This window comes from Scatophagus argus, chromosome 22, assembly GCF_020382885.2.
Source record: "Scatophagus argus isolate fScaArg1 chromosome 22, fScaArg1.pri, whole genome shotgun sequence".
NCBI classification, from domain to species: Eukaryota; Metazoa; Chordata; class Actinopteri; family Scatophagidae; genus Scatophagus; species Scatophagus argus.
This window is the reverse complement of record NC_058514.1, coordinates 4007504-4035497: the sequence shown is the minus strand read 5'-3', so window position 1 is coordinate 4035497 and position 27994 is coordinate 4007504. Positions and strand designations below refer to the sequence as shown.

Here is a 27994-nt window from a genome sequence, read left to right as displayed (position 1 = left end):
TGCCAAGTGAGTTGTTTAACATCTGGTATCCAGGACCATTCTTCATTTACCCACTGAGGCTCTCGAGCACATTGGCCCTCATCTACCTCGCGAGCTGGCATGAGCTGAACTCATCCATGTGGCAGAGGAGAAACAAGCGCCCAGCGCTAAGACAGAGAGCTATTGTGTCAGCAGATCCCTCTCACGATGGACACCCCACACAGAGAAGCGATGTCTTGAGCTGCTGTGATGCTCTGCCGCTTGAGGGGCTGAAATCTGTCCCGCCTCTCTGCTGATTGGGTTTATCTAATGAGAAGGAGATGCTCAGAGAGCCAAGTGCCACTCAGTGCTAGATGCCTTTCTGCTATGCTTCTGCTGTGTTTTTTGGCCACTGATGCCGGGTTTTCTTGGCCGTGGACTCGCGCTCATTGAGAGCTCCAACAACTCTGGGACTATTCAGGTTTCATAGACCTATCAAAAGAACCACAGACATGCTGGGCAGGAGTAAAGCCAGGTCCACAGCATCCAGGAAGCTACCAAAGTGGCAGCAGTAACCACAGTGCAAATGGCTTTCACACATTGTTGGAGTGCTCGATGATACTGCTGCCCGTCATCCTCCAAATGTGACTTAACTACAGATTTTGTATCCTATACCATGCAATCCACTGGTTGCTAAGCCACCAAGTCACCAGCTTGGTTTTACACCTGAAACAATAATGGTCTCCTGTGCTTACACCTCATATTCCAGGTTTGCATAAAATGAATTTCACTGTTAACAAGTGACTCACCTTCACTAATACACCAAAACAAACTTATTAGACCAATTCCAGCCTGTTTAAATTTAGGTCGCACATTTACAAGTTAATATCTTAATGGGGTAAATTACAACAGGCAGAAAAATTGCTTCCTGATGTATTGCATTTGTGCTCCAAAGCGAGGCCTCGTGTCCTGGTGTGGAGCTCTCAGCTGCACATTTTCAGCCAACATTTGTTTACAATATATTTCTGTATCCTTTTGATTTGGGTTTGGCTGCGTCAGTATTGGTGGGTTAATCAGTAATGCTTATGTTTAGGTCACTCTTTTAGCTTTTTGCTTTCAATTAACAGTTAATAGGTTTACCAGTCTGCACAGCAAGGTTAACCAGAGAGAAGGAAATGCTTGACAGTGATACTGTGGGGGTTTCATCATGTTCAGGTTCAATTCACAGTCTCCCAAAACTGCTTTTAGTTTCAGGATTTAATTTTCACTTATGAATTCCTAACACTGAGAACTGAACTTACTGAGCGTCTGTCTCCATAGCTAATAATGTTTGTGTCATATAGTGTTCATAGCTTGCACGCCACCATTTTCTGATAAAAGCTAAACAACCATAGATACAGCACACAGTGCACAGCACAAAAGGTTACAAAAGTGAGACGGCTGTTAAGAGAAGAAGTAGTGCTGAGTCAGCCTCACCCGCGGTGTGTGTGTGTGTGTGTGTGTGTGATTGCTGGGCAGTTGCAGAGCAGTAGCAGCTTAAGGGCACCTGATGGCAGTGCTTAACCATCCTGTTTCCCGACCAGCACCTGAACAGCACACCTGGCAATGAAAAGTTTGCGGCTGGGTCACGTCTCCTGGCAAACACAGGTGCTGCCATCACGGAGTCTCACGGGGCAAAGATCAAAACCTGCCCTGAAAAGCAGGCGTGGCCGTGTCCTCGGCGAGCATGCGCAGGTACGTAGGCAGGTGCAATTTTCTTTAGTTATCGTGAGCGTTTAGCTGTTTGGCAGTTTAGCTGATGTTCTAGCTGCGTTCTCTTCAAGAGTTTGCATGGAGAGTCTGCTTGTTTGTATGCTAAAATCTGTTCAGTTCAGTAATTTAATTCAACATTCCCTTACCAAAATGAACCCTGTTGGCTGAATTTATTAAGTAGTTTAGTGGCGAGTAAGATGAGGGACTAGTGCCTGTACATTTGTACTTTGTTCACTGAGCTGATCATATCCCAGCTTGTTTGCTTTATTTGGAGTTATTCATCCTGTCCAAGCTTAGTATTAAAGCAGACTTCGGGATGCAGAAGACGTTTGAAACAAATCCGATGCTAAAAACATTCCTATAGGAGGAACATACTCGAGCCATGAGGGAACGCTGTGTCTTTCAAAACGGAGCACAGACAAATTTAGCGTTCAATCAAATACCACACAAAAACACACTGCGGTCCGCTCAAGATGCCAGAGCGCTTGGGTTTTGTAGTTTGCTCAGGGCCTTGATCCAGTCATTAGTGAGGAATGACGAGGAAAGCAAAGTTTTCCTCCTGAGATTGTTTCCTTTTTATCGTTGGCCTTTTGGAGAGGAATTTCTAAGCCTAAATCACAGCCTCATTAAGGAGATAGTGACTTGTAGAAACAAAACAAATACTTATGGCAAGCAGCAAACCCCCGCAGCATCAGAGCAAGGCACAATTCAATTACTTTAGGCGATGCGTCTCGCTAGGCAAGTACTGTCTTTTAAAAATCAAATTTAGCAATGAGATTAGGCTGCTTTATTGGAAATAAATCAGCTTCTTTGTCCTGCTCGCTCTGGCTCGTTTTGTATTTTCCCCCAACATGTGTTTTCCTCTTTTTCAGGAAAAAAAGCTCATCTTTTCCCTTTTAGTCAAAGAATGGATCGTTTTAAATGAGAAAGGCCACAAACATAAGGTGCCAGATCTCAGTAGTCTACACAAAAGGAGACACTGTAAGGACCAGTCTGTGAATTTGCAATTTCTTTCTAATTGTTACCATCTGGAACACAACCCCTAAACCCACCGAGACGTCCTCTCTACTACACAAAAACCAAATCCATCTGTTCTTATTCATATTGTACCCTCTGTTATTTTTTTAGAGACCTTTCATTGTGGGAGGAAAATCTCAGCTTGGACAAAATCCTATCAATCACAGGACAGGACACGTCCTTGGATTGTTCAAGGTGTTTGCCTCCGTAATGGCACAGTAAGAGAGAATTTGACCACATCTAACAATTTCACATTCTCCTTCCACGTTCTCAAAAAAGATGCTCGCACACCCAAATCTGTCACCGCACTCTTTCAATCGCACTGGGGCACAGGCTACGCCTAAAACTGTTCAGAATAGTAACCAAACATATTGAATCTTGAGTCTTTTGTCTTGTGAAATGCCAACCAGGATGTCACGAGGCTTATCACATGCCAAAACACACCGACGAGTATTTTATCTATTGTTTGACTAAAAGCAGATGACGCTGCATTCATGCTCCTCTTTAGCATTGCTATGCTGGAGTCTTCTGCAGTGGGACCCCCACTGTGCCAACACAGGGATCTCACTGAAGCCAAGTGCATAACTGTGGCACTAGCTCCTCACCGGCATGTGTGTCTCTGCTACACACCAGCAGATGTTAACTCCAAGAGCATCAAACCCAAGCCAAAATTATGCCAAATTTGGAGTGCCTCTTAACATCAGGTTCTTAGCTCCCATTGGAGCCTCATACTGCATAACCACCTGTGTGGCTGAAGCCATATGTGGAAGTCACAGCTGAGCCCATAGGAGCAGCTCCTCCAAACAAACAGCAGGCTGAGTGCCATCCACCTACCGCAAAGCATAGCAGGAGAGAGGCCCTATGGGGCTACTGTAGCTATGATTGACACGGCTCAGAAAGAAAAACAATGAGTGGAAAACACAGGGAACGCTTCTATTTAAAGCCCACCTCTGCCAGCCTATTCTCCACGCAGTACCACTAAACCCGCTTCATTTCTATTCATGATGACTCCCACTGAGAGAGGGACTACTTCAGAGGAAAGAGAGGGAGGCAGGACGATGAATGCATCAAAAAATGATTTACAATCAAAATAAAAGGTGTGGGTGATACCCTCAGCGTTTCCGATCCGTGAATGGCATCAGCGGTGAAATATTATGATAATATGTAAAAGAGAGAGATGCTTCTTTCAGCGTACACGAGCCCACAGGACAGGCAATAACGTGACTCCAGCCGCACATTCCCAAAGCATTTGTTACCACTTAAGACCCAAGGTGCACTTTGTTTACACTTGTGCATGCATGTGTTCCTTATGTAAACCGAGACAATTACAGACTGTTCACAAGGCCTGAATTAATTTATCCTGGTTGTAAAGGTGTGAACATGAAACTGAGGCAGGTGCCATGTGGTTAAATTCTGACTTGAGCTAATCAGGGCAATGGCACAATGGCTTGACCTACTTCACCAAATGTGACGCAATGAGATGTTAATCACCTCTACAGAGAAAACATCACAACAAAAAAATAACAAATGACTAAGATGTTCACAGTGAAATAAAGGACAACAAAGCTTTTGACGTCGGTGAACACACGGTTCAGGATCGTCCAGTTTAATGTTGTGCAAAGTAACCTGTCCGACAACCAAACTCAAACCAAGCAGACTGTGATCACACTGCAGTACTGCGAGTACCTTTTAAGAGTGTGCAAGTTATGAACCAAATGGGTGTGCAGCTTAAGTCTGACAACATGTGACTGTGTTGTACAGATAACCTGCGTAGTTTTTACTTGTTGTGCACAAAGCAGCACTAATTCAATTTAATTTACAAATCTGAGGGTTTCGGGCCTTTCTTCATGATTTCCATCTTACGCTACTTTATGCACATTTGAGATGGGACTGTTGTACTTTTTTACTGCATTACATTCATCTGACAGCTGAAGTTAAAGAGACAAAGATGTTATCTCATCACATTGTTCTAATAAGTAATAATAAGGTAAAATTAGCTCCATCTCCCTCAGCTACAACATTAAAGAGGTAATACACTAATATATCAGTAATGCATGCTTGATGAGAGGCCATTTTTAGCAGTATTATTTTCAGTATTATTTTACTTTTGATACTTCGAGCACGTTTTTATGGAGATAATTCTGTACTTTTACCTGATTAACTGTTCAAAGGCTGCACTTCTTCCACCACTGCCTTCCATCTTTGTAATTCATATTCTCTCTTACAAAAACGTTGTCAGAAGCCCAGTTACGCATCTGCATGGCTGAGAAATTAGGCCTCTCCAAAGCAATCCATTTTAACTTGGCTCATTTCTTAATCCCTTCGCTGATTAAGGATTAAGTTTCTCGTTTACAAGACAAAGATGACCACAGAAAGCCGACAATAACAAGGTTATTTAAGTTCATTACTAAGTGGAGCAGTAGAATAAGATTTGACAGCTCAATAATCAGCACTCAGAGCCACAGGACTTTGGCAGCATTTGAGCTGAAAATAATCATTTGTAGGAGAAGAGAAAAGAAAAGAAACGAGGACCAAGGACAAGGGCAGACGTTCTTTTATTTTCCCAATACGTATCAATATGAACATTAATAAAAGCCACAGCGGCGATGGCGTGCATGAGTTCAAGACACTAGTTTTGGAGGAAAGGGTAATCAGTCTGGAAAAAAGGCCCAGTGCTGAACGGTGAGCCAGGTTCCAATATCAGAGGAATTTCAATGAACTGAGAGTTGATCCCCAGAGCCACAGCAGTGGGACACTCATCAAGTTTCTGCGGGTTTGCTTTGGCAGGTTAGACCACATTCTCTCCAGAGTCGGCTCTTCTTGCCAGCAGAGATGAGTAGCAGACACTTAGGAAAACAAACCCCTCCACCCCCGACCCCAATGCAGCTGCCGAACATGAAAATTACATCTGGCGGAGTGATTAAACTTGTGTGGCCGCTGACCACTCCGGCCAAACCAGACCTGCTGTCCCATTGCAGATGTTCGTGTGTGTAGAGGACAATATAAAGCAGCGCTTCCAGGCCGAACCTAGAAGATGCTGCGATGAGAGGAACGGGGTGAGATTAATATGACAAGACAGGCCGCCGGTCCCTGAGCAGAACCAGTGTTCAATAAGAGATGTTATCTCAGGCTTCACAATAAACAGACGCAGAGACGAGACTCATTTCACTGGCAGGTCTTATCTTACTGCGACAGGCGCATGCTGTGTCAAAAAACGAGACAATGAAGATGCTGCGAAGATGAAAGCGAGTTACTTTTCTCGTGCACTGCTGGGCTCTCTCTGCGTGCCATACCCTCAGGCTGAGGACAAGCAAAGGATGTTTGGCCAACACTGGCATTTAACCAACTCCAAACATGTTCATTCCTCCTCTTCTCTTGTGGTTTTGATGCTCTGTTGTTAAGTTAGCGGTGATCAAATGGTATACGAAGTGGCCCTGAGGCAGTAAACTCTCCATAAAAATCTGGGTCTCAGTTCCAGACTAATAAAGTACATCTTTGTGGTGCTCTGATTTTAGTGTTGCGCTCCAAAAGGGTTGGTTTCATAATTGTTTTTACATCATGCGTTGTCTGCCATTATCTGCTTCATGCCCTCTTAGCGTCACTCGTCTAGCGTCTCTTCTCCCTCTGTGGGCCTCTCCTGTGTAATCTCAACTTCTGCCAGGTGGTCTCTGGGGTGCAGAGGTTGTTCTGAGATCCAGGTCCTCCCAGTGACTAGTGGAACCTGGAAGTCACTCTATGTCTTATTTGATCTATATTACCTCCTATAGGTTTAAACTTAATTTTGGAAATATTGTCAGCACTGTAATTTCACTGTTCTGATTTTTGTCTACTCAACTTGGGCTCGGCCCCTGACCTCCAGTGAAGGGAAATCTTAATGCTTCAGCACACCAAGACATTTTGGACAATGCTATGCTTCCAACTTTGTGGCAACAGTTTGTTGAAGGCCCTTTTCTATTTCAGCATGACTGTGCCCCAGTGCACAAAGCAAAGCTCCATAAAGACATGGTTGGATGAGTCTGGTGTGGAAGAACTTGACTGGCCCACACAGAGTCCTGACCTCAACCCCATCCAACACCTTTGTGATGAACTGGAATGGAGATTGAAATCAGAGGTGTAATCTTCATAGAAAAATTGAAGTATGAAATCTCTGAGTGTCGCTTCTGTCATGAGGGGTCTCTCGATAAAAACAAAAGACGTATGCAGCGTGGGATCATAGGAGCATAGGAGAACCACCAATGAAAATCTATCTGACGTGACTCAGGCAGAAATGTTCACGGACGACGTGATGTTTTAAAGTCACGTTTACGGACTTCCTTCCTCACTGTCTGACTCTCCCAGAAGTCATATCGACAGGTGACCAAATGAAACGCGCCGTTACATTTGAATAAAATGAAAGATTTGACAAATTTGAGGGAATTTAATTTCGTCGCCTCAAAACCTGCTTAGAATTCCTTTCTTAAGTCTGGAAGTGGGACACAGCAGATTCCTCCTGCCCAAAATAAACATGTGGCACAGCGTTACTAGAAGCTCTTCAGCAGCGAGTGGGGGAGGATTTGATAAAGACAGAACACTCTGGATGGGGAAGCCTACAGTTTGTGTGTGTGTGTGTGAGACTACAGCCTGTGATTATGTTATGTAATTTCCACTGGAGGTAACAATGGTTTGCCTCTTGCTGCCTGCAGCCCTCACACACTCTCTCTCTCTCCCACACACACACACACACACACACACACACACGATTACATCCTTCCCGGCATTAATGGGGTCAGAACTGGCCCTTATCTTTTTGGGGCAGGGGTCTGTTTTTCCACGCACGGTGACTTTGCACATGGCCTTCCTGTCTCTTCCCTTGAGGACAAGGACACACTGGAGAAAACTCCCAAGCTAACATCTGCCTTCCTTGAGGCAAACTCTCTAAAGCAATCAAAACTGCAATTTTAACCATAAAACAGTGGTTAAATGGATTTCCCTGCGGACAAAGTGGAATTTGGACTGGAGAACCCCTCCGCACCCGCCCCTGAGTCTTGCTTTGAGTCGACTACATATCCCAGCATGCTTGGCACTGGCAAACAAATCAGCAAATGTGGAACGAATAACTTGTTGCAGCTGCACAAACTGCAGTAATTTCAACTTAATTACTTTCTGATGAAGACAAACAACCAAACTGGTTACACACAAGTTCCAGATAAAGCGAACTGATAATGTGTGTTCACATGCGTCAAAGCACGTAATCAAAGTAAACACTGGGATGACTTTCCCAGAATGACAGTGACGTCACTTAGCTGCACTCCAAGTGGGCAAAACGTGTGCAGGAAAGTTGGTTTTCATATACTCATGCTTCCAATGATTAATACTCAATTCTTCAAGCCTTGCTGTCACTTGTGACTCAGAAATTGCCATGATTAATGACTTTGACTGACTACAATGTACTTGGAGATGATAACAGAGTGAAAGTAGAAGCTGTCACACACAGCCAATCACTGGTGTTACATGAAGGTCTTGTGTCACGTTTCTCTTTGTATTACATGGTTACTGTTCCTTTAAGAGTTTTACTGCAAACCCAGCAGAGAGATCCCACTCGGACTTGGCGAGTCCAAACTTTTGACCGTTCTCCGTCTAACGAGGTTGTCTTTGGAGTAGTCCCTCGTGTGCACTGAGAGTCTGACATGTGTGGTGTTGAACAGACCGGGAAAAGTTCGCTAGGTTACATAAGTTTCACCAACTATGCTATTGTGTGTCTTGTACTTTGCTATCTTGCATTTTATGTGGCTGCATTCTGTATTACATAATTATACTGTGATTGGGTTCATGTATTTATAGAGGTTGTAAAATAACAGATTAAATGGTCCGTGGGGAGCTCTGCAGGAAAGAGGAAAGACAAACATTTGCACTAACATAAAAGTGTTAGTAAAAACCTGTTAACCCTTACTGTTCACTTCTGGGAGAAGACTATGTATGTATGCTTAATGTTTGTATTTTAAAGCACTTTGAAAAGCACAACGTCGTTACACAACGTTATCTTTCATCCTAATTCAATTGATGGATGCCGAATTTCACTTGTGCTGCTACAAGATACAAAAGATACAAAAAAAGGAAAGCAGTGAAATTTGTTGACACATATTGATACACTACATGACACTTGCTTGGATACGTACCTCCCAATACGATCAGGTGGTAATTCCCTTTAATTATATCCCACGATTATCATGTTGCTGTTTGTTGTGCACCAACAACCACTTAACCCACATTAACCCTGAATTAAAGTAAGTGCTTTGATTTAGAGCATGAAATGAAGATGGTGGTTAAGTCCAGTGATAAGGAAGTCGAAAGCGACAGCGAAACCCTCTGTGCACTTTAAAAAACAGTCAATTAAATTAATCTCAGCATTATCAGAAGTTATTTGAGACTTTGAGGGAATCAACCACACACACACACACACACACACATCCTGTCAGGACTGGTTTCACGATTTCAGACCAACACCCTTCTGAACACAGCACAGGAAGTTTAATGCTAAGTCAGATAATTCTGGATTATTCTCCTCGTCACATTTTTGCGGTAAAATAGTGGAAATGGTCAAGACACTGATGGCTGCAAGCGGTTTCACAACAGAGAAATCTGGAATAACCTTTCAAAAAACTTTACTGGTTAAGTCTTCAGGAGGTAAAGAACTCTGAATCACCTCAATGCATCAATTCAGACTAAGTCAATAGTGAATTCTCCATTAGCTGACGCTCCTCCAGCTTTACTCTAATGTATCCTGGCAACAACCTGTTTGGAAGCCAGACAGGAAGCTGGACCCAGCACGTCCAGCATGTGACACCCGGAGCTTTGATCACCACGTGAGCAGCTAAGATGTTGTGTTTTGACTGATGTTTTCTCCGACCCTCACATCTCCAACTTATCCAGCTGACACACTGACTGACTTATATCAGAGGCCAGGATTGTGTGGCGGTTCAAAGCCATGAAACAGGGCAAAATAAGTTAAATAAAATGAACTGCTGCTTGATTACAGCAATGATTGGTTGTTTGACATGTGCGAGTCACCGAGATGCTTGTTTGGATGGAACAGCTGTTATGGGAGCACTTCAACACTGAATCCTGGCTAAAGAGGGCGGGAGATGTTCTTCTGCAGCTTGTGCAGCCCTCAAAGTTTTAGTTAGCCAGTTTCAGGTATAAAATAAACAAACTGATATCAGCCAGTCTGTAATCCTAAATAAGGTACAGGTAAATACACATTTATACAGCAGAGGTCAGGTTTTTAATCATCTAATCAGAAAAGCTGTCAGGAAAAAGAAAATCGGGACCTGAATATGACTGATTGGTTATTGGATTATTTGGAAAAAGCGTCCAATTATATTCTTGTGTCATCACACAACGCTGATGTTGAATAAAATTCTCAAGGCGGTTGTCACCAGTTGTTAGTGAATGCATTAATTAACGTCATTGTCACCCATCAGTCAGTCTGGGAGTGAATGCTGGCAGGAGGGCAGCACTTCTGTTTGAAGGTGGAAAACAAATCACGACTTTAACGTCTAAAACGTTACAAAACAACGTGACTCGACGTGTCTGAAAATCAGAGAAGACGAAAGCGTACGCGTTTATCAAAAACGTGTCGACTTCATCAGTGACTCGCTTCCCAATGACAAAAATATGCAAAACAGAGCAAATGTAATTAACTTATTTCAAAAAAAGCAAGAAGTCTGTTTGATGAGTGTGCCTTGAGCAGGAAACTTCACACTGCCTCAGAGCTCTGCTGTCTGCTTCCTGTGCTGTCGATCATTCATGTCCAAATGGAAAAATAATCTAAAAAGTACACTGGAGGGAAATAACATAAGCCTAATGAAAAATACATTATGCTTTGGGCCAAACCGTCAAAACCATAAGCAGTCCAAGATTTATTTTTTGTAAAAAAAAAAACTGGTTACAACATTACATCAGAACACCAGAGCTGCAATTTAGTTTTACTGCAGGAAAGTGGAGCACAGCATGTTCGAGGCAGCAATAAGTTTCATGCTGAAGCTCAGAATAAATCTCTCTGCTATGTGAAGCACGCAGCTCCTGTGCAGACAGTTTTTGGCTGTGCTTGACTGTTGAGTTTATTGTCTCATAAAATATCTTTCTTTTTTTTTTTTAAGTAAACACAAAGGAGTTATGAAACACCCACACTCTGTTTGCATCCACCATGAGGAAATCTACATGTGATCATTAGCACTGAATGGTTCTGATACTGCAGGACAGAACTGAGGACAGGTGAGGGCTGAGAGGCAGAAGAGAGAAGACACTGCGAATGAATAAGAGCCATTGTTCTCTCTGGTACACTTCGGCCTGGATTACTAAGTGTGTCACAAAATTCCCGTCACAGCGAAAGACGAAGACGGGATTCCAAAGGGGGCATCAGGTCGTCCCGCCAGACGATAAGCATTTCCCGCTCCGACAGCCTCTTTCTATCGTCCAGTCGCTGTGCAGAGAAAGACAGAAAGGGCCGAAACCTTCATAGTTTTTTTTTGTGTGTGTTGGTTTCCAAGTGCAGACAAAAGGCAGGGTGGCTGGCAAAGGCAGGGCAGTGCAATTGCGTGATTAGTGCATTCCTCACCGCTCCACCCCAACCCGTGCAACAGAACATACGCAGGCAGTGCACGAGCTCAGAGCAACAAAAGAATTTCCCGTCTCCATTCCCTTCTAGCTCTCTCTAAAGGGTCCATTCAACGCATCGCTGCATCCCCGTATTTACATACAAATAAGAGTGAGGATGTGGATAGTTATCGCTGCCCCCCACCCCCACCCCCGTTGTCTGCGTGTCCCCGGTTATTTGCCAGTTTTCTTCCCCTCTTTCTTCAAAAAGCCTGGGAATGTCAGATTAGAAAAGCCACTCGATTCGCCAACGGCTATTAGAGCTCTGGAGCCTGCGTTAACTTGGATAAGGCAACACAAAGAGGATATGAATAAAATATATGACCTGAGGACTTCAGACATGAGTCGGCATCACCACCTTGGAACATATAGGTGTGTGGCGGAAGCAGCAGGGAGATAATTGTCTTTTAAATAAAGGCTTGTGCAGGAGACACCGGCTTGTCAACTTTCTCTGGTTTGAAGCATAAACCAGGGCTCATTTGCACTGCCTCTAAGGCAAAAAAGCCCCCAATATCTCTGGTGTTTGTTGCTCTGTTGTAGTTGGTATCATCATGCTTAAATCTAGCCCACAGACAGGATCGCCTCAGAAATTTGCAATAAACTCTGTGGGGCGTTCAGAAGCAGCCAGGGAATCTTAGGTGAGAAAGCAGAGAGGGAGAGAGTCAGTGTGAACTCCTTCCACTGAGCAAAGCTCTGTTTGTTATTCATGAGAACGCTGGCTCTCCTAGTGAGATTCTGGGAAAATTATACTGCGGGTCTGGACAAATGAACTGCTTTTCTTCTCCGCTGGACAGAAATGGCTGCCGTCACTCCACAGCCTTCCACGACCCTGCGCCCTGCTGCGGCTTATCTTGCTCAGCGGAGTAAAGTGAGGAGGGAGGGGGGAGAAGAGGGCTGGATTTGGGGAGTATGTGAGGAGGAGGAGGAGGAGGGAGAGAAGACTGAAAGCAAGACATTGAGTGGGGGAATTAGTTCAGTATTTTGATAATGGATATCCTTGGAAGAAGGCCAACCGCTCATCAGTGTGTGTGTGTTTGGGGTGGGGGGGTGGAGGGAGGAAGAGAAAGGGATGAAGACAAAAGAGCAAAGCAAAAGAATGTGCATCCAGGCGTATCCTGAGGCCAAACCCTGGCCTGCTGAGCCCACACTTGATCACAAGAACAGATGCTAAAGAAATACATTTCCCTTCACCCATATTGAACCCTTAGTTGTTACGTTGTAAAGTAACTGCGTCGATATACCTTGCAGCACTTAACAAAAAAAAAAAAGTGAAAGGCAACACCTCCTCAGATATTCGGTTGCAGCGTCGGCAACACCATATATAACCACAGCCAGCTGATTGCACTCTCTTAATTTTTCAAGACTAAAGCTCTTTATCTGTTCTTTGAAGCATCACTCGAGGAAAGAAGGGCAGTTCTAAGCCTGGAGAGAGAGAGAGGAAGAGTGTCAGAGCTTTGCATGCAAATGAGGAAGCCGGCTGGAAAACACGGACAGATTAATTGAAAGCCTCTCGCTCCAGAACTGGTCGCAGCAGGTTCTGAACCAACACTTAAGCACAGAGAACATCTCCGATAATCCAGAGTTAATTATCACTGCTAGTTACACGCAAATTAGTCTCATCCACAAAATCCAAAACCATCCTCCTGATGGCAAGGGATGCACCTACAGCGCTCCAGTGCAAGGACTCGGTTGCATAACAGCACATGCACTGTAACATTATGTAACCAATCCCGAGGGAACATCGATCCCCATTATAAATCATTCTCCACCGAGGCAGCGGCGATTTACTCAGATTTTCATGGCCCGAGTTCAGAGGAGACGGCGGCGGCACACACCTCCCTCACAGGTTTAGCCTCCTCCCTCCTGCGTGCGAGGACATGCCGAATCCCCACTTAAACGACTCTTTGGGAAGGATGGAGAGGCATCGCGGCGGAGGGTGCACACTCTCTCAGCATCGACAGGCCTCGCGTTAACCCCGAGCAAATGGGAGGAGGGTGGACTGGAGATAAAGATGGCGAGGAAGCCGAGCAACACATGACAACACAAAGGCGAGTATTTGTTACCACAAGACGTGTCCACCCTTTCCTCCTCAAGAGATGGTGAGTTTGGAGCACATGGGGGGATAAAAAAAAAAGGCAGGCAGTCAGCATGTCTCCGGCTGTTTCTTCAGGCTGCGCTGCCACAATAATCATGCTAATGTTCATGAATGTGTCTTCCGAGCACTGACAGGCACTGCTCTGCTACATGTTAACACTTTCAACTCAAAAGTAATAAAAACTGATATTTCCAAAAGATCTGCTGCAGGAAAGGATTTATGTGGCATTCTGTTTAATAATTACTTGATGCTAATTGCATTGGCCTTTCTGCAGTTTCCCCTGCTCAGCCAAGGGCCATAACTGCTCATGCTAATTAGCGTGGCCTATTTAACACCATACCACACAAATCTACCTGATCTGAAGCAACAGTGAATGGTTCAGTAAGCATTACTCAAGTCATACACCTTATTAGAAAAGTGTTCCCATTCAATTATATAAAAATGTGCAAAATCGCAACCAAGCTATGAAATAAAACACCACCTGATGTATCACTGAAAGAAAGTGGTCACGGCGGCTGTTTGAGTGGGTTTGAGTGGTTGGTGGAAGCGCAGTGCACCTTGCCCACTTGCCGAGTAACACAATATACAGTATCGGAAACCGTTGAAGCATGTTTTGCATTCCAGCTGGAGAGAGACGGGACTATTGTGTACAGAGGCCATTGTGTTTGTCCACTGGCAGACACCAAACCAGACCATGAGTCATGCTAAGCACAGTCTGAACCCCTCACTCCACCCGCCAACCCCAATCCAACAGCTAACAGCACGGGCTGGGAAAGGCTCACTTTTACAGCACCCGCCAACCAAGACAGAGACAAGCACAAGATATGACACCAGTACATGAGCCTGGAAATGAAAAACCGGTTTACAATACAAAAGCACGCGGTATGTAAATAGCGTTTCCTGCCAGGACCGTGCAACTGTGAGAAAAAAAGAGCACTGCAAACGAGAAATTCAATTTCACTTGTCACTCCAACTGTATCAGATGGTTGCTCTCATGTAAGCTGTGGAAATAGATTCATCAAGGCTGTTTTTTTTTTCTTACAGTGTACAGTACACGCAGGAGGCACAAGAAAGGATCAGCAAGTTATCAGCATGAAAGTACCTATCCAACCATAAGGGTATTATTTAACAGTCTACTTGGCAATGCACCATGAAACAATGAACGTCTTGAAAGGAAGTGACAGATAATTTTAGCCTTCAGCAGTCAGAAATGCACACAAGCACTCTCAGCAAAAAGGGACCAGGAGTCAAACATGTAGACTTGTGTTGTGGAGGTCCCGTCATTCACTGCTGTTCAGGACAGACTCCCATCAGTTCACATGAATTAATACAATTCAGGACCGCTTTTTGTGAGCCCAAATCAAACAAACATCAAGCTTGTTTGTCCCCACAAACAAACGTCTTTGTAGCTTCAGAGGTCTCTACGACTTTTCTTCCCAGGCAGCCGTTGGCCCCGGGCTACGTCGACTCCCACCAACAAACTGGGATTTACCCATTTTTAAGCGACCAAAACCTGAGCCATTTACTATCTGATACCTCAGTTTTGGTTTATCATTTAGTGCCATTCCAGGAGGAAATCAGAGCTGGTATTACGTTACAGAGAACTGTGTTCAGATTTGTGGCCAGCAGCTACCAACAGCTCAAAAAGATGGCATTCGCTGAGTCTGTAGCTCCGCTTTGTGAAGAGGTGTGTTTGAGGTGTACGTGGATGTAAACATCAGGACCGGTGTGAAAGTCAAATATTACAGAACTATTATGACAAACACGAATTTACATTCAGCAACGTCTCAGAAGAATCCCCAGGGAGACTCTCACTCTCTCTCCGTCCTTTTGATAAGGGCCGTCCAATGACTGTTTGCACTTTATTGTGTGACCTTTCAGACTGACACGAGGAAGATAAATCCAGCCCCGAGGACAGATGGAGCCGTTGACGCTGGGCCATTCATCCTGGCCTGGACAGCTTCACATTTGGCTACTGGACCAGCAGTGAAAAAGGGGAGGAAGGAGGAAAAACAGAGGTGAAGAGAGAGGAGAGGGCACACAGGCCACACACACACACACACACACACACACACACACACACAAGCACCTCATGTTTACTTATGAGCTTGTTGAGCTTGAAGCCTGAAATCTCTGAATGCAAACAAATGACTATGGATGCACGCAGGCTCGAGGACTGATTTAATAATGAGGTGTTTGAGGACACGGCTGAGGATGGATTTAATATTAGAATCAGAGAATAAATGAAAAAGGCCAAAACATGTACATCCACAGGCCAGATACTAAATGAATGATGAAAAGAACGAACGGGACCAGAGAAAAAAATACAAACAACTGTTAGAGAAAAGCATACAATCACCAGCTTGTGATGAAAATCCAATCTGTCACGCTGAACTGAGAAGTTTCATTGGCCATGAATCTTTCAGGAGGCCGTCAGCACCACAGGCAAAGGTTAATACCCACAGAGGAGAGAGGACTACAAGACACCGCAAAAATTACAGCTTCTCTTTCTCTGAACTCGAAGGCGTGACCGAAACGCCTCTACAGCTCTCCACTGAACTTGCACTTATGGTTTTGGACACAGTTTTGTGGCCAGACAGCAAATGGGTGCAAAACAACAAGCTGCAGAATCAATAATGTCCAACATGTTGCTAACAAAGGAGCGAAGATATTACCAGGAAAAAAACCAAACAAAACGGCACAGATGTAAGCATTCGGAGGATAAATACACAGAATGTCGCCCAGGGGTCTGGAATATCCCATTGCTGCGACCAGCACAAAATGTGGAAGATACAAAATCAAAGCAGCGTGCGGTCAGATCCCCGAGGACACAAACATAATAAGTTGTTCTCTTCGGATAGATCAGATCAGAAGAGCTGCTCGTGTTTGCGCCAACTCGCTGTAAAGCAAAAGCAGATTTGTTGAAGCTTCCTGTAACGGTTTAAGCACAGCTCCTTAAAAGGCGAAAAAGGCGAATTTATTTCTGCTTTATTCCAACATTTGAGTCTTCAGATAATCACAACTAATAATCAGCGCGAGCAGCGTAAAAAAGGGGTGCTGATTGGGCCAACGTGTGAAGACCACAGATCTTGATGAGTAAACGCAAATCAAAGCGCATCTCCAGCTCTGTGGCTTGACCTTTTTATTTATAACCACGAAAGGCGCCATAAGTGTAAGTGCAGAGAGTATGTTTGAATAACAGCAGGAATAAATATTTTCAGCCACAATACCGAACATGTTGCACTTTGAATAAGAAACGCAGACAAACAAGATGCATTTTGTATCATCAGCCTGTCTGTCTGCATGCCTAAACACTGCAGTTTGTTTGAAAACGGGTTGCCAACGTTGTCAAACACATTCCCGAGGCAACAATCACTGATGACCTAATTATCAAGATGAGGCTAAGGCAGATCGCGCAAGTCATTACAACAACAACAACACTAAAAGAAGGTCAATATGAGTCAGAAAAGACTTCAAAACACATTTGACCTCTGATGATGCATGCAGGCAGCAGTCTGATACAACAGGACGCACGTTATTGTGACGCTCTGGATGGGTCTCAGCAACACGTTCTCTCTTTGTCGCTGTTGTTGTGTCGACACCGTATCGCCACGTATTGGAATGACTGTGAGGCTAAAACATTCAGCTTCAGGGTGTTTACATCCACATCAGATAAAAAGCAAAGCAACTGCAGCTCTTCTGATACGCTGTGCTTCTGTTTAAATGAATTAAGATTTAATCTTTGGTGTTCTGGTAGCAGTTTTTTATTTATTCTTACTCTCAGAAACATAAAGTCTTTTCCAGATGGGTCAATGACTAAACAGGCTTTTAAATCTGACCAGTCATGTGATGCCAGCTTTCAGTGCTTAAAAGTTTCCAGAGCACGTTAAGTAAAACTTTTGATCAGTTGGATTGAGGTCAGCTGACTGACACAGAGCATCTGCTGTCGTTTAAAAAGTAATTTTAACAAAGACAGCATGGTTAACGTGGATCACCATTGCTGCTGATGTTTCCTAAAAGTAAGAGTCGTATAAAAAGGAGCGAGTGAGCATGACACAACATGGATGTGAACAGCTCCAAACTCTTTCTTCCAGCTAATCTTATTGAAAAGCAATGAGAAAAACACAGTCCTGACGCGGTGTTTGTGCTGCACTGTGTGTGTGTGTGTGTGTGTGTGTGTGTGTGTCCACTAACAGGGCGTGCCAGCAATGTCAAGACTGAAAACTTGGCACTGCTTCTGGTTGTATTTGTTTACATGTTGCTAGAGCACCATATTTACTCTACATCTTCATATCTCGACATAACGTGAGGTCAGCTGATGTCTCAAGTCACGGAGGAGCCGTGACTGAAATCACACCCTCACTGTGCTGCTCGGTGAGCGCTTAATTAAGGTCTCAGACACCTAACAGCCATCATTTTGTGCCAGCACTAACAGACAGCAGATAGTGAAGGGCTGTGTTTTTAGTTTAAGCTATGGTTAGTGAACATTTACAACAAAATGATGCAAACCTGCACAGTAACACTTCAGTGTCTGTAAAACGCTTCGCTTTTTAACTGCTTTTGCGCAGACTTTAACTAAAGAACTGAAATACAGCCTTCAAAATGACAGTGACACAAAGTTAATCAGTTAAGTTTCCACTTTCTCAATCCCTAATGCTTCACATTTTGGTGTTTACTCAAACTAAAAGCAGACTTGCTTTTAGTTTGGCTTCTGAGCTGCTCAAAATCGTGACAAGAGCTGTAAGGAGTGAGTACAACAGGTTCTGTTACTCACCATATGCTGGAAGCGCTCTGACAGAACGTATTACCCTCAGACTTCTCAGTGTATTTAACGGTTGTCAGGTTTCCTCCATATAAATGAACCAATACTATGAAATGCAGATGACAACACAGGTGGTGTCCAGAACTCGCTGCCTTATGTTTGTGTTTAATGTGAATGTCCTACTACCCATCTGCTCAGTGCCTTCGTGGCTTTCATTTGACTGCTTTTGAAAATATACTTTATTTAAATGCGGCAAATGGAAACACGCTGAGGTGCTGCTTTGATTAATGACCACAAAGCAAAGATATGATGTGATTCCTCTCCTGAGTCTGATATGATGGCATTTCATTTTACGATCAATTCTGTTAACCAGAGGACAGCCTAAATACATATTCAGCACTTTACTGTGTGAACTAGCGCTTCTTCTCCACTTAATTTAATAAAAGTCTATTGATGTTTTCTGTCGTTTCAATTCAGTGGAAGGAGCTCACAGAGAAATCACTCACAGGAACATCAAATTCAGCTTCTAAATGTCCCTTTTTGTTTTCTAGTTTATTTTGTTTTGTCCAGTATTTTCCCTTGTGGGGATGAATAAAGCTGTGCTGAGAAGGTGGAGAAGCTGCCAAGGAAGGAAATTAATGTACATCAACACTTACTTGTGTTACACAACCACAAAGCAGCAAAAGTAATTTTCCTCACGCTCAGCGAGAGAAAGCTGGAATGAGAAAACGTGGTATTTTTGTGGGTGGTACAGTATTCATCCACTTCCTCCAGTGTTGTCAATGTGCAGCACCGCCTGGGCAAACAACACACAAGCACAAGGACACGAACACAAAGACACTCGAGCTTCAAGGAACGGGCTTGATAACAGGTGGGCTCACGGCTCGGCCAGGTGTCAGGCTCCTTTGTTGCAAAGACAGGCTTAAAGATCAAGGCTCCGTGCGTTCTGCACATTAGAGCCACATCTTTATTCCATTTCAAGGATTCAACTGAAGTCCTGGTCCTGGTTTCACTGAGCTGTGTTTTCAATACTGTGTCCTTTTGAAGTGCAACTTTCTGTGACCCATGTGCAATTCTTTCAAACAGCCACGGGGGGAAAAATCCTCGGCTTCTATATAATACTGTGCAAAGTCTGACTGATGTAGAAAATTAAATCAACCCGCAGATGGTGAAAATATTTTCACTTGGGCCTAAATTACCACAAAAATCCTCATATGTCTTGTTCTAATAAATCCTATTTGTTTTCATTCAAGGACAACACATGTGCCAAGAGCACCACTGAAGTTCAGTACTGATTTTCTTTATTTTTTCCCCACCAGTTTATGAAAATGAAGTTTGTCCTCTCCATTGGTAAGAAATGAGAAGTAAAATCGCCAAACAAAACACAAGCGAGACTCAAAAAACATCGTCCTCTTCAGCCAAAATTCCTCCGTCTGAGCGCTTTACTTTCTCTCCTGACTGAAACAAGAGGAAATATTTTTGCTTGTTCCTCATTCCTGAAGCGCAGGTTGGGTCACACGTGTAAAAGCTCGCCTGATGACAAGGATGCGTATGAGGAGAAAACGGGTGGCGTGAGATCCATGGTGACATAACCCACACAGAGGCAGAGCGTGAAACCTGTTAGACCGCAGACAAAAATCAGCCTGTCGGTGTGCATTCACTCATACAAATATAACTGAGGCTTATTGTCCCTCAGCGGCACAATCGTCTCGTTCTGAAGGGACCACAGCCGATGGTTTTAAACGCAAAGTAAAAACTGGGACACAGAGATGCATTTCAGCTTTATATTCTGATATCAAACCCTATGGAGGTGCAACACTTAAAGGTCAACATTTCTAAATTTGAATGGTCAGAAGCCCAGCTGGTGCTGGGAATCTCATTATTTTCATTCTCAGCTCACAGTTGTACTTGTGAGAGCAGGTTTCACAATATGCATGAATATACTGTATGTGTGAAATTTAAGAGTTTCAGTTCGAATGTGAATTAATGTGAAGTCTTTTGTGATGACCTGCAACAGGTGCTGCAGTAGCATGTTCATTTTAAATTTTTGCTGCTATTTATATGTGTGCAATCTTTACAAAATTTCGTTATAATGACAATAAAGACTCTTGAATCTTGAATCATGTTGTCCAACACCGCACTGACATCGGATGATTTCTGTGTTTTGTTGCGTTTATTATGTGTGCTTTACATCAAGACTCCACCTGGAAAACCCCCACAAATACTCCTTAAACGTGTAAAATACTCCTTAAACATGTAAAATACTCCTTAAACATGTAAAATACTCCTTAAACATGTAAAATACTCCTTAAATATGTACAAATTGATAATTAATAACAACATAAATGTGGCCAGTTTTCATTTTGATATTATTTCTTCTTAGTTCTTTAAGTGAGACCTTGGGACATTTTCTGAACAGTGACCCCTGTGGCCAGAAGGTGCAAGTACAGGATAAAGGCATGTTGAACTTGCCTTTGTTTTTACCTTGTGTTCTTAATTTCAAAAGCATCTTTGTAATTATCTGCATTATTAAAGCTGGTCCAACATGAACAGACATGGGCCAAAGTTATTTCCAATTTCAAAAGTCTCGTTTTTGAAGACCCCTCCTAAGAAAACTCTGAATCCTTCCCCTACTGCAGAGCTCAGACGACGTTTTTCAGATGAGTAAACAGGAATAAAAAAAATGTGTACCAGCATTTAAAATAGAATGGAGTGGGAAAAAGAAGACTCGGGTCTCTAAGTAATTCTACTTTAATGAATATAAACAGACAGGCTCCCAAATGCCTAATCATGCAGAGTGGCCTGATTGGGGCTGACTCACAAATTCCCCACAGTGGTCAGCAAACACACAGGAATGTCCGACAAATAGCTTACACATCACAGACACAAAATCACAACACACACTCACCCGCTCCTCTAATCTGTTACTCAACACCCCCCGCTGATCGCATCTGCGTGCTGTCAAACTCGCAAGACTCCCGGCAGCTAAGTACACAAAGTTCCCCAACAACCACACAGCTGGGGGAGATTTATTTCCAAAAAGCGGGAGCATCAAACCGATTATCGCCCATCTCCGCATGTCTCCATAAACTCTTGGGATTAAAACCCCCAGACAGCAAATTTCTATTTCAGTTATCACAACACACACCAGATCGTGTTAATGTTCTCAGCGTGAATGCTGGTAATGAAGACGAAGGATACGAGGAGGAGAATTACGCCAAATGATGAAAAAGTGTAAAATATCTGAGTGAAGATGATTTGACTTGAACTTTGAAACATCAGCCTGAGTCCAGGGTCAGACGAGGACGAGGCTATTCACTCTGACATTGTGTTGCGCCTGCAGAGAAAGCAGTCAGAGTGGATTTGGTTAAATGTTTACATTTGCGTTAGGTCAGGGCCCGTTGAACACAGGCCTGAACCAGTTTATTCAACAATGGCCTTTACAACATTCGACCGCCTCAAATCCACAGGATCAATCATTTCCGCTCCATTCGGGGGTTTGTTTCAAAATTCAAAAGCATGCAGCCACACTGAATTGATGCCAAGCTCGCTTGTCCCGATCTGGATACGCACACACACTCAGCAGTTAAACATTAGCCACAAAGAAAGCAGTCGTGTTCAGCACGCAGTCGCAGGGAGGTGAGTAATGTCCGCCTGCAGCAGCAGCAGCAGCAGCTCAGTGTCACTGAAGTCGACTGTACTACCCTCAGCTGACTGGAGCGCTCAGGGTGTGCCTGCAGGCCGACAGGGAGGCTCGGTCTCAGGGCCGGTTTTGCATGACTGTGCTTTCCTGTGCAAGAGGGGACGTTGTTCTTCAGTAATGATCTACAGTCTGCTCCACGCTAAGTTCTCAACAGCCATAACTAAAGAGCAGTGACCTGGATAACACAGACTTTGAACTTTGTGCACATCTAACAGCTGAGAGTGAACATCAAACAGAAAGTACGAGCTGTTCCCCAAATACAGATGTTCAGATTTCGAACACACCGAAGGCTAACGGCGACCAGAGAAACTTGTGCACAGTAGTTTCACATTTTGTCTGCTTTAAATTTGACACTCAAATCAGTCCAACACGATCATTAAAACCATCCTGCTCACTAATTTGCAACAATGCCCGCAAAAAGCTATAACGTGATGGCTGATGTTGAAGTGACAGCTGACACTGTATGGACAGGACAGCAAAATCTCTGCTGGTAGGCAAATATGTTGTATTCACTCAACAAAAGAGGGCAAAACTCGCAATCGAGCTGCACAACAAAAAGGTTTAAACTTTTTTACACTTTTAAAGTTGTAAACAAGACTCTGAGCTGATCTTCCCTTAAATGACCTTTGGTACTTGACATTTTTTGGTACTCTGTGATGCAGAACAAAAAGTACTGAGACTGGATATCCTGCCGCAGACAATGACGAAGTGAGGCGCTGAGTTGTCTCACCGACGGCGGCGAAACTGTTCCTTCTCACGGCCTCTTTAGCTCTAATCCGGTGATCCGATGCCATCTGACAGCGTAATGGTCACTCACCGAGTCACGGGTGACTTTAATGGCAAGTGAAGTTTATGTAACATTCCTACAAACCGAACAAAACCACACGCCGAGTCCCATTACGGGGCTGCTGTGTGTTTTATGGAGTGCTGAGAGACCCCCAGGTGCCTGTTCGAAGAGGGTCTGAGCTGCTAACGACTTCACAGCTGAAGCCGGCGAGCAAGACTTCCTCTTTCTTTTCCCCTCTTTCCTCCTTCTTTGGAATTCCCTTAAATTTCACAGAGCATCTCAACTGGGACTTGTGTTAGTCAGCCCTCTGAAACGTGTCCAGTGACAGCGGCCCTCGCAAACAACCCCGAGTTCATTCCAGTAAGTCAACCAGACAAAATGTTCTTCTTGGGAACTGGAAACTCCTGGCCTTGGGAAAAATTCGCTCTGGGAAACACGTGTTTTAATTAAAGAGATGGGCATTCCTGTTGTTCAACCACGAAGTGAAAAGAAAGAAACAAAACACCCTGCCTAAATAGCTCCTTGCTTACCTAAGTCCATGATTAAACCCCTGTGGTATTTACTGTGATGATGTGCCCTTGTTTGGAGAAGGTTTTACCAGCAAGTGAAACGCACTCCACGCTGCGCAAATCAACATTCTTGCATTCTTTTGCACACCTGTGAACTGAGAGTCTGTTCATATTTGATAAACAAACAACTGCAAGCATTTAGGATGGCAGCGATTCACAACATTCAAGGTATTGGTAGGTGACAAATGTGGCTTTTTCACAATACAATGAATTCAACTTTTTTTTTTTTTGGCAACATGTAACTTTATCAAATTTTACAGGGCCTAAAAAGGGAAAAGGAGGCGTCAGCTTCGACACACAGACGGCACAGGAGTACCCACAAAGTGCTGTGGAGGCTCGAGCAGCAGCGACAGCGGCCTCGCACGACACCGAGTTCACTTCTCACAAATCTGCGGTCGCTCTCGTTAGCGTCTTCTTCAGAGTCAAACCATGTGCTCTCTGCAGCTGCACCAGGGTAAAACCAGATCTAATGTTGTCCAAACTCTGCTCTCAGCGCGGCCCCTTAACCAAGCAAACGGTAAAAACTTCACCCTTCGCTGAACTTCGCCGCAGAATAAAATTATAATCCGGGCACAAACAAAAGGCGAGAGTGCTTGAAATTAAACATCTCCTCCACTCAGAAGCCCGTTTGTCATGTTAATGTCCTCTAAAATGTCTGATCTGTCCAACGTGTGTCACCACAGAAGTGTTTTGACATTCCTCTACTGAAGGGGAAGACGCTTGCACACTTCAGAGATACAGAATTACTCAACATGGGACAAAGAGTTAATGTGCTTCCAGCTTCCTTTATTACAAACGTTTTATGTGGGAAAACAAAATATTAGTCACAGCAGAGTATTTTTATGTGTTTTAAAACGTGTCTGGAGGGTTTTGTTTGCTGATAAATGAAAGTGGGGGCAGTTTTTTTAAGACAGCAGATAGAGAGCTGGTGGCTAAACTCAATGACACATAGAGCACATGTTTACACATGTAGGGCAATATGTACGCAACATTTCCATATTAAAGCTATAAATTTGCTTTTAATGTAATCAGACACACAAAAAAAAGCTTTCTGATGTTCAAACAAGCAGTCAAGTTTTTTTTTCTATTTCATGTAACAAGAAAGATGCACAATACTCCCTTTAGTAGCTTTAAAGTTGTTAAAGTCACACTTTCTGACTTTATCACCTTCAGTATCACATTCCAGCTTTTCATTAAAGCTACAGTATATTATGACATTTCCAAACTCAGAGACTCCATGTTTTTAATGGCTGCACACTTCCAACAAATGGAAACAGCATCTGGCAGCGGGATGGCGGTTTCTAAGAGGTCAGGACACTGTATGTTTGAATTAAACTAAAGTATTAACAAACCTCTGGATTCACAAAGGATGGCTTTAAACAAGGACCTCTCTTGTCTGCCATGTGCCTCCATCATCAGGGTGTTAACTACCTGAGCGCTCGGCACAGCATCGCACGTTGAACCCGTTGACCTCCTCGGTGACGCTGCAGACAAATAGCTGCGAGGGGCCGACGGGGCTCCACATTCCCCGGCAGAAGTGGCCCCCGTGGGGCACGTCCAGCCGTCCACATGAAACGCAACTCACACCCCCCGGCTGGAAAAGTCTGACCGCAGCCTCATAACTCAGTGAGGTCATTAAAAAAGCTGCTCAGTGAGCGACATGAATCGCCATCAGACCGCATGCGGCATGTCCGACATGCTTACATCACAACCTAGAACATTTTCAGAAACCGCTGCTCAGCCTCTCTCTCTCTCACACACACACACACACACACACACAGGTTTCCAAATTCCTCTGTTGCATAAGCACGTCACGAGCAGGTCAACGGTCAGCATAAACAACAATGCCCTCCAGGCTTAGACGGCGAGCTAGGTGAGACGAGAAGACACCTTCCTGGAGCGCAGGAGACACTTTCCTGGCCCGATGCTGTGCACAAATGTCTTTTCTCCAGTCACGCGGGCAGCTTTTATCAGGCCGCTGGAGCCTCGACAGGCAGAAGATTGGGCTCCCCGGCAGCTATTATGCTGCACAGAACAAGCAGGGAGATAATCCCAGCCATCTCCATTCACACCTGCCTGCTCATATTCACATCACAAAAGGGAGTTTGTGTGAGGGACTCTTCATTTGCATAGTTTGCCCCCTTTTTTTGTTTTTTTAAACATGCAACAGCAGGAGAAAGCAAACCATCTGAGAAAAAGGAATAAACATCTGCTGTGCTGCCAGCTTTCTTATGTTTCCCTCTGATTTCCACAGTTTGCAGAATCGCACTTCATCACATCTGAGAGATTAAGAGAAAATATGAGTTTTTATAATTCTCATAACTCAGAGTGATACCTCTCCTCTTGTAAAACAATCTAGCAGACTGCATCACTTTCATATTCTGCAGGTTAACTTTCATGTAAGTCATAATCAGATCAACTAACAGTGTGGTTTTAAGCCAGCATCCTTCAGTATTTGGACTGGATAACTTCTGAAAATATGGTAGGTGACCCACGTATACTTGTCACCAGATTTTAATTCATTGTGCCAGATACACATTCAAACAATGTTTAGGTGAATTCAGTATCAGACTTCAACACTGAAGGGATCTGAGCCAAGAAAAAATCGATCAGGACATTCATAGTTTATAAGACTTTCACTTCCTTTTCAGCATGTTATCATAGGTTTTCTATTAATGACTACTCAAACTGATAAAGCAGCTGTTCACAAGGCAGTTAAATTTACACCCATGCTGATGCTCTGAGAGTTTCTCACCAGGTTCAGGACTCACCCAGGCTTCTGAAATGTTTACATGTGCAAAAACATAATCAGGACACTCCAAAAGTTTGATCGTAACTGCATAATCGGCCAAAATTGGCTTTATGAGCTTCTTTTTAATATAAAAAAAGGTTAAATAATGGACTATTTTATCTGTAGTAACCATGAGAAGCAGGTAACTATCGGTTATCTGTATCGGCTGAAGAAAAATCCATATTGTCCAAGTCTATCTGGGACATTTCCTCAAACTGTAGCAGCACCACTTTCAGTTGTGATCTGAGACTTCCAGTTCTTCCTCCCTGCCTCGCTCACACAAAGCAGCTCACCACTTCATCAGATTAACCCCCCCTCCCATCCAGTAACAGTGAGGTCGCCCACTGCACTACATAATCAGCCGCCTATGGGCTCCATCTAACATATCTGGCACAGCCCGGAGCGCTGAAGCCCAGCATTACAGCGCTGGCGTGTGACCAGTTTTCAAACGGCTTCGCTCGGCACTGCTGAGCACCTAATAACAGGATGTGGAGCGCCAACCCACGAACTGGTCGAACTCCCAAGTTGTCCCCCCCCACCCAAACCCCCCGAGGGCACCGAGCTCAGGGTGGAGAAGGCGATACAGACATGGAGCACGTCTAAAGGCACTGCAGCACCACCACCTTAATGAAAGCTTTTGTTCCAACATTTTGACTGCTTTTCTTTTGTGTGTGTGTGTGTGTGTGTTGTTGTTGTTGAGTGTGTGTGTGTGTGTGTGTGTGTGTGTGTGTGTGTGTGTGTGTGTGTGTGTGTGTGCGTGAGTGCACATAACCACAGGACCTGCCAGCAGTGCTCGTCGGCTCGCACGGCTTCGTATCAGAGTTCCTGCATGTGTCTGAACCACAGGAATTAGGCGAGAGTGTGACATGATTTAAATTCAATAACAATGAAGACACACCTCCACCACCAGCTAACACCCTCACCCTCCCTCCCTCCATCTCCACCCACACGTACGACAGGAATGTGGAGACTTTGGGGAAACGAGTGCTTTTACTTTTACTTGTTTTTTTTGTTTTGTTTTGTTTCGTTTTCACAGATGTGATAAAGTGAGAACATTTTTCCAACATGGTCCCAAGACATTAAAGAGAAAGAAGGCCAAGAAACATAACACATGTGAAGTTACAAAGGAGGAAAATAAATAAATAAGCCAAACTACAGCAACACAAAGTAACCCTAAAACCAATCTATAAAAATAAAACAATAAAATGCAGCACTGATGTGTCAGCCTGCACCAAAGATAACCTGATGATCTGATACCCATAAGTCCCTGGTCCCGACCGATAAGGACCGCGTTTATCTGTGGCCACGCGTATTCAGGAGCAGACCCACTAATTTTCTTCTTGATTACAGCCTGACCAATACAAAGAGGAGGTCAATTTTATCAGCTTATAACAAATACAACAAGAATCTGCGAACACGTCAGCTGATAGGTAATAACAACCTGCAGGGTAAACACGCCGTGTTGGCACTGCAAATCAACCACGAATTAACACATAAAGTCACATTAGTCTTTGGTGACTTTTCATGTTTGTCCCAGTTTGGTTTTATCTCAGATTCCATCTTAATTATGTGCAACATTTACAGATTTAACGTGTTAACTGCTAAGTTTGCTGGGTTAGCGTCACGTTTTTGACACTTACATTCAGTGCTCAACAACTCATCGGCTGATTAATCAGTTAGGTGATCAGCAAAGAATTTATCACATCCTGACATTCAATCAATCATTTTTAGCCAGAGGTTCACCAGTTTCAGCTCCCACCCAAAAATGGGAGGATTTGCCTGCTTCTCTCTGTTTTATATTGTTGTAAGGTGAAAATGTTTGGGTTCTGCACTGCTGGTTAGACAAAACAAGCCATGTGGTCGATGTCCAAACGGGTGACAACACACAGACAAAACAACTGAGGTATTAATCAAAAAAGGACTGAC

The 27994-nt window shown here is 43.8% G+C and overlaps 1 protein-coding gene across 1 annotated transcript in view; it reads right to left on the bottom strand.

The window, feature by feature from the left end:
• Positions 1-27994, bottom strand: part of pawr (PRKC, apoptosis, WT1, regulator) — a 57325-nt gene that overhangs the window by 27794 nt on the left and 1537 nt on the right. The window lies entirely within an intron of this gene.